This window comes from Athene cunicularia (genome assembly GCF_003259725.1).
Source record: "Athene cunicularia isolate RWA chromosome 2 unlocalized genomic scaffold, athCun1 chr2_part1, whole genome shotgun sequence".
Taxonomy (NCBI): Eukaryota; Metazoa; Chordata; class Aves; order Strigiformes; family Strigidae; genus Athene; species Athene cunicularia.
In genome coordinates, this window is record NW_020799095.1 from 114,233,424 (window position 1) to 114,240,436 (window position 7,013).

General features: G+C 39.3%; 1 protein-coding gene across 1 annotated transcript in view; it reads left to right on the forward strand.

The window, feature by feature from the left end:
* The first annotated feature begins 583 nt into the window (after positions 1 to 583).
* The window catches only part of RAB2A (RAB2A, member RAS oncogene family), a 38,417-nt gene continuing 31,987 nt past the window's right edge, over positions 584 to 7,013 (forward strand). Inside the window, exons 1-2 of the mRNA XM_026841566.1 lie at positions 584 to 666; positions 4,307 to 4,378. The gene's annotated coding sequence lies outside the window, so the exon portion shown is untranslated. The remainder of the gene's footprint in view (positions 667 to 4,306; positions 4,379 to 7,013) is intronic.

A 7,013-nucleotide genomic window follows, 5' to 3' on the forward strand; every position in this document is an offset into this window, starting at 1 on the left:
AGTTCTTCCAATGTTCATTTGCTGCCAAAACAGGTGGACCTGGTTACCACTCCTTGTCTCAACTATGAGCAGTCAGCATCAGAGCTTGTCTGAGCCTTCGAAAAGCCAGTTCAGCTCTCAGAGATGACTTAAAAAACAAAACCAAACAGATAGTAGATAGGTCAGAAAAGCATAAGAGCCATTTCGAGTAAGGAGGTGGAACTGTGGGGGAAGGAGTGAGTCTACCCATCAGTGGCAGCTAGTTGATTAAAGAGATTGTCTTCAGGATTCAATTTTGATAACTAGGTTGGGATGACAACTACTGCAATTCTTTTCCTCTTGTCACTTTTCTTGGGCTATAGTGGTGCTTATGTGAACAAGTAAGGAAATCATCTTAGCCCCCTCTCCCCACTTTTTTGAGGCATTTTTAGTTTTGAGCCACATCAGCTTTCTAAGATAAACATCAGTGGAAGGAACACTGATGAGTTTTATCTAGTTGTAAGAAAAGCCTGGAAGTTTTCGTCATGTTGATAGTAGTGCACCTCTGAGTTAGCAGTTGATGACTGAACTTTCCTTACCGAATTCACAGGGAGTCACAGGAACTAGAAGGGGAGAAGGAAGCAAGTCAGCTCTTCTAGCAAAAGTCATTACCTGTGCTATGGTTCCAGAACTGCTTTGTTAATTGCTGTAAGTGCAGCCTACTACTGAAAAGAGCAATCCTTTCCTTTTCTATTTATTTGGTAGCCTATGTCTCATGCACATACTGGTGTTTTGGGTAACTAGTTTTATAGTGGATTGGTTTCTTGGTTTAGTTTGTTGCATAACCTTAGGAGTGGGAAGGGAGAGGTTCCCTTTACCACTGAGCTGTTTGGGCTTGCTGAGCAGTAAAATAAACGCTACTGTAGATATAAGAAAGGGAGGTGTTGAATGGTGGCTGAGCCAAGGTGGACAAGAGCAAAGCTCTGGTGACCTTTGCCTAGGGAAATTGATTGCAGAATGGCACCCAGATAGGGGAAGTTGTTAAGGGAAACAGAGGAATTTGGAGAAACAGCTCAGGCTGCTGGTTTGGAATTCAGAGCTGGAGGGTAAAACTGCTGTAGCACAAGTTCCACTTCCCAGCACTGTTTGGGTATTAAGAATTGATGAAGGCATCCTAGAACAGGCACCTGCAAAGAAGTATGCCATCTCCCCTCTGATCACATAACCCATTGTTTTAATTTGTTCTTAAGCAATAGCTTTTGTTTACTGTAGTTGTTGAAGTGTATCCAAGCTCTGCTCATTTCTTGTTTTAAGATACTAAGACTTTTTTGTCTGGGGGTGGTTCATCTGAAGCTATATTAAAGTAATTGTGGCAGTAAAATGGAGAATGAGTTAATAACTGAATCTATCTCTTGTGTTCTACAATTGACTACCGTAACACATGCTCAACTACTTTTCATGGAGTGTCTGCCTCGTTTCAGACATAAGTGAATGAGCTACCTGGTAAACAGTCACTTTGCTCTTAGAGTTAAGCAGTGTAGTTACTTTAAACCATCTGTATGCCATGGAATTAGCTGCCATGCAGCTCTTAATTGATATTTGCAGCATCTGTTTATGTCACAAGGTGGTGAACTGCTCGGGAGTTCATATCCAGCTCCTGTTCCTGATACAGGTTCTTGACTGTGTCTACGATAGCACAGTCTGCTCCAGCTCTGGAAGTGAATGGGCCACAAACTACTGTTGTAAGAACTTTCCTGTTACAAACTTGCAATGTCTTAAAACTATAAAATTAAAAAAATACTATTACATGTAGGCAGTAAAATATTTGTAAATATTATCTAAAATGGATTATAACCTAAACTTAACAGGCATTACAGCTTTGTTTTAAATTTTTTTAACCCCTTTTCCAGTCAATAACAGTATAAAATTTAGAGACTTCCCGATGTTTTTTGATGGAAGGTTCTGAAGTAGCAGGAGTGGCCTTGAACAGAAAGTACTTACTCTCTTTCTCTGTGTGAAGCCATCAGTCTGCAGCCTGCTCCCAAAAGGCCTCATAGCAGTAACTAGAGATGCATCTTGTGCCAGTTTGAGACAGGCCTTACATCAAAGGGGCTGTGCTTGTCTGTCATTTTTGCTGTGCTGACACTAGTGTTTGTATGTTCTCTTGAACCAACAGGCTGGTCACCAGCCTTACAAGGAGAAGGAAATATCAGATTGCCACTTGAGAACTGGTGTTGGGACACATAATCAAGTGTCACTTTGATTAGATTTAAAAATATTTTTCTAATGCTTGTAAGACTTGTGCAGGAATATTGGATAGTTTTGAGGTTCTGGTTTATCCAGTGATACTGAAATCACTTTGGAAGATTAATAGTAAAAGCTGTTCTACATTCTGCTGTGATTTATAGGTGGGGGTTTTTTGTAAGTGGGATGGTGATTATGTTCTACAATGGGGCAGTTATTTCATTGGTTATCTGTATGTACGGTCAGTGTTCTGTGAGTAGAATTCTGAATGTTTTAAGTCCATAGAGTTTTGTGTTCAGTGCCCCAACAGCACCAGTATTCTGCCTGTCCTTTTCCCTGATTCTTTCTTACCTCCAGTGCCCTCCCCCATTCCTCATCCACTTCTCAAGTCCATTAATTTTGTTGGACAAAATCTATACCTGCTTCCAAGCTGCTTGTGTTCTGACAGCTTGCTATGATATGCCAGAGAGCTAAGAAAAGAGATCTGTTAAGGCCGATGCTGCAAACTTTGCCTTGGACTGCAGTTCCACGCCAGTCTAAGCTGTTGATCTGCTGGCTGCTGCATTTCTTTTCCCTCATTTGAACCAACTCTCATGCTTGTCTGACCCTGCATTAAGCTGTTTCTGTTTGCTTTGTCACTCTTCTTGTCTGCTGGGTTAGCATGCTAATCTGACAACAGAAATTGCTTCAGAATTTATCTAAGCCATATGGAGAAATGGGCTCAAACATGCTGTAGGGAAGAGAGTAGGGATAGCAGTACCATCAACTGGCTTAGGCTGCTGGAATTGCTGCATCACTTGGGTTATTAATCTGAGTGTCATCAATTTGTCACAACTCGTTTTGTGACAAAGCTAAATGCAAGTCTGCTGTTTCTGTTAGATTTGTTTGAAACTGGCCACTAGTCTTAGATTTTTAAGACCAAAATGACAGGTGGGCAGTGATTACAATTGCATAGGCTTTGTTTCCTCATGAAACCATACTGAAAAACTTTGAATTTTGTAGTAGAAAGGTCAATGTCACTATATGCAAACCTCTGGTGTGCATATCTTGCAGTGTTTTCCTTACCCCTTTGCTGTTTTTTATTACCAGATATGTCACTTCTGATCAGCTGTTGCTGACCTCTAGTATGTGGCTATAATAGCCTTACCTTCCTGGACAGATACAGCAAAGTACAGCAGGAACTTGGATGCTACAGTATTGTATGTTATGTGATAATAGTTTAGATTATAAATGTATGTACATCAAATGTACAACTGTCAAGTTTTAAAAGGCCGACAATAGGAAATTTGACTGAGCAGAACAGGAAAAATGACCCTTTGAAGTAAAAGAACAAGGAAAGATTAACTGTAAAAAGCATTATGTTTATGTTTACAGACCTAGGTAGTTTTAGTACTCCTATCAGCTGCATTAACTTTTACTTTTCAGTGCTTTCACATACAGGAGAAATTGCCCATTTGTTGACCAGTGTCCATGTAATGTGAAGTAGTTAACCCATTTGGGTTAGAAATTAGGATATGTGAGGGGGACAGTATGTTGGCTGGCTGTAATGTGAACTCAGCTGTGGACAATTCTGCCTGGGCTATTTTTTGGCCTATTGGGAACTAGTGGGCAGTAGCACATAGTGGTTGTAAGCAGCCATATCTGTACTGCTGTTACCTCAGCTGATAAATTAAGATATAGGTGGGAGTGAGGTGTTATTGAGGATCTAGTTAGCTCGGAAGAAAGCTGAAAATACTGAAGAGGAAGTAGATGTAAGGTTGTGAGGAGTAGCTAGACCTGTAGTTACTGTGGAGAGAGAATGTGAAATGATACTTTGAAGGTTTGTTAGGAAACTTTTTTGTGCATAATTTTAAAGGCATAACTCCTTTTTCAATTTTTTTTTTTTCAAATTTTGAAAATAACTGCTTTGGTTTTAATGCTTCTGGAACTTTAAAAGCTTTTGTATTATGAAAAAGTTACATACACTTCAAAGTAGGTGAAATCTAGTATCTCAAGTTCTAGTAATGAATTTTAAACAATATATACCATTCACTTTAATGTCTGTTGGTTCTTAACAGATTTATTTTTAAAAAATTTGCTTAAAACTTCTTTTTTTTTTTTTTAGGTGTTGGGAAATCATGTTTATTGTTACAGTTTACAGACAAGCGGTTTCAACCAGTCCACGATCTCACTATTGGTAGGTCTCTTTTTGTCCCCAACAGTGCTAATGGTTAAGCAGCTAGGGTAGCTTAGCAGGCATTTATGAGTTGGTTGTGCTGCAGCAATGTAGGATTTGTGCTGTATTAAGGCAGTATGAATAGTTGTTATCTTATAAAGCCCAGTGGAGGTCTTTTATTGGGAAGGTACTGAAACAGTTTAAAAAAAAGTTATAGCTGTAGTATCTCAACTGTCTCTTCAGAAAAGCTAAAAACTGGATGTGGAAGCAGAATTGACCAAGCTTGAAATGCAATGATGGTGCTGCAAATGACAGATTTCTAACTAGGGAACAGAATATTAGCCTAGCCGCAGAACCTTGAAGATAGACCAAAGCAAAGTTAACTTTAAAGGTGAGTAAGCAAACTTACTCTTTAGGAACATGTAACTTCTGGATAGAGAAGGATTGGAGTGTGAAGGTATTTCCTGTTAGGAAGGGACAGTGTTTTATCTTCCTGACTCCTCAATTGGATGTGGACCATTTGTGTTAGGTATGGTTTGATACTGAAACTAGATGAAATGAATACATGTTGACAGAATGCATTGCCTCTGATCTAACTATAGTAAAAGATACAAACATATATTTTGTGTGGAAAGATAAATAATAAGAGTAACATGGGAATAAATTATTCTGTGGGCAAGCTTAGTCTTCAGATCAGCTTCACTGTTAAGCATAACAGATGCTAGTCTTTGATAAGGTTTCAGAACCTTTGAACAACTTCTTGATGTTATTTCAGGGAACTTATCGGCTCTAGTCATGATGAGCCTTGCACAAAATGTATCCCTAGTCTATTTTTAGTTTGTGCCCTGGAATAGGTGCTTCCCATGTTTGGGAGTGCTGAAATAGATACTTGAAATATAAACAAATATTCTTCATGTAACAGAATATATGGGGTGGTTTGGTTATGGCTTCTCTCTCTCTTTCTCCAGTTTTCCCACACCTTGTGTGTGGCTAAATTAATTCAAATTCTTAGGCTAACACCAGTTTTCAAATATTTCTGATGTCTTGGCAGCAGATAGGCTGGCTGAATAAAGAGCCTGAGGTCTTCAGGGAGGCATGAGCTATTGCCATGTTTTCTTCTTTAGACATGCCAAATATGTGACACCTTATAGATCACTTGTGCCTTTGGCAGCCCTGTCACATTAGCAAACAGGTTGTGGGAAACAGCTTCACCTCAGCAGGGTGGTTATAGTGCCAGTTCTTTGCCTGGCATATAGCTAGCTGAAATCTGGGAGCAGAAATTGAAGCTAGTGGGATGAGGAGGTAAATCTAGATAGCAACATAATGAGGGATGTAGGAGTGGAGCATAGGAAGATGCTTGGAAAGGGGAAGAAGGAGCATAGGCTTGAAGCAGCATCCTTTCACTTAATTGATGAATGGGGCATGCATGTGTTTTGGCCAGGAGAATGGTTCTCTCAATTACCTAAACAGATTTAGAAAGACAAATAAAGAACATCTTAGTCATATGAATGCCTGTGCAGTGCAAGATGGGTTGGGTTGGTGTTACCTAATACACCTCCAGCTGATGATGCTAAAACTCCTGAGAACCTGTAGATTGAATAAAAAAGATTGCATTACATTGTCTAACTTTCTTCAATATAATACAAGTATTTTAGCTTATGGGAGTAGAAATTTTATTCCTGCTGTGAGCAACTCAGGAGAAGAGAAGGGAAACTAAATGTCTTTTTTCCACATGTCCAATTTTAATCTTGAATTGTGCAAAATTGAGCCCCAAAATTTTAGCATAGCTAGCCTAAGATGTTATCTCTAAGATATAAGAAAATCAGAGAGAAACTTTACCTCTAATGAAAACAAGATGAAGGGGAAAAAAAAGACAGAATACATAGAATCAGGTATTTTTCTGTCTTTGAGCTACATTCAGAATTGTGCATAATTGTACTTTAAAAGAATTAGAATGCAACAACTATCTGTTTGTTTTTCATTTGGGCACTGAAGTACGGTCCCGCAGGGCTTAAACCAACACACTGTTATTAAAAGAGAAATGAAGGCAGGAGGGAGAAGCTGCATGATGGGGAGGGGGGGAACAAACCAAAAAACCTCATCCCCCCCCAAAACCAAACACACACACACAAAAACCTAACCAAAAAAACAACTCTACAGCATTTGTATGTAGATATGGGTGAGAAAACCCACTAAACATTCTGGGGTTTTGCCCAGTACCCTTAGGATGTGTCCTTAACATAAACTGGAACAGCTTCCATTCCCTCTTTTTAAGAGCACAAATTTACCATCAAACTGTGCGTGTTGTTTCAAATTCAGAATTTTCTCTCAGCGGATATTTGGATGGAACAGGATAAATAACCTTTGAATTCTTGTATGCGGTTGTGTGTAGAAACTAAATATTTAATCTGATTGCTGGTTTTAAATCAGCAGCTTTATATCTGCATTTTGAGATCAAGTAATACCTGCAGTGTTGGCACTTGTAGTGGTCCAAGGACTTTCCCCTGGGCTTTGCAATCAGTTTCAGAGAGAGCATTGTCATTCACCTGCTTCCTCCCTTCTGTCCCTCCCCATCCATTCTTCCCATTTGTTTGCATATAGTTACTGTAGGTTATTTGGATGCTAAAGAGAGCACAATGTTCTTTGCTGGGGGGGG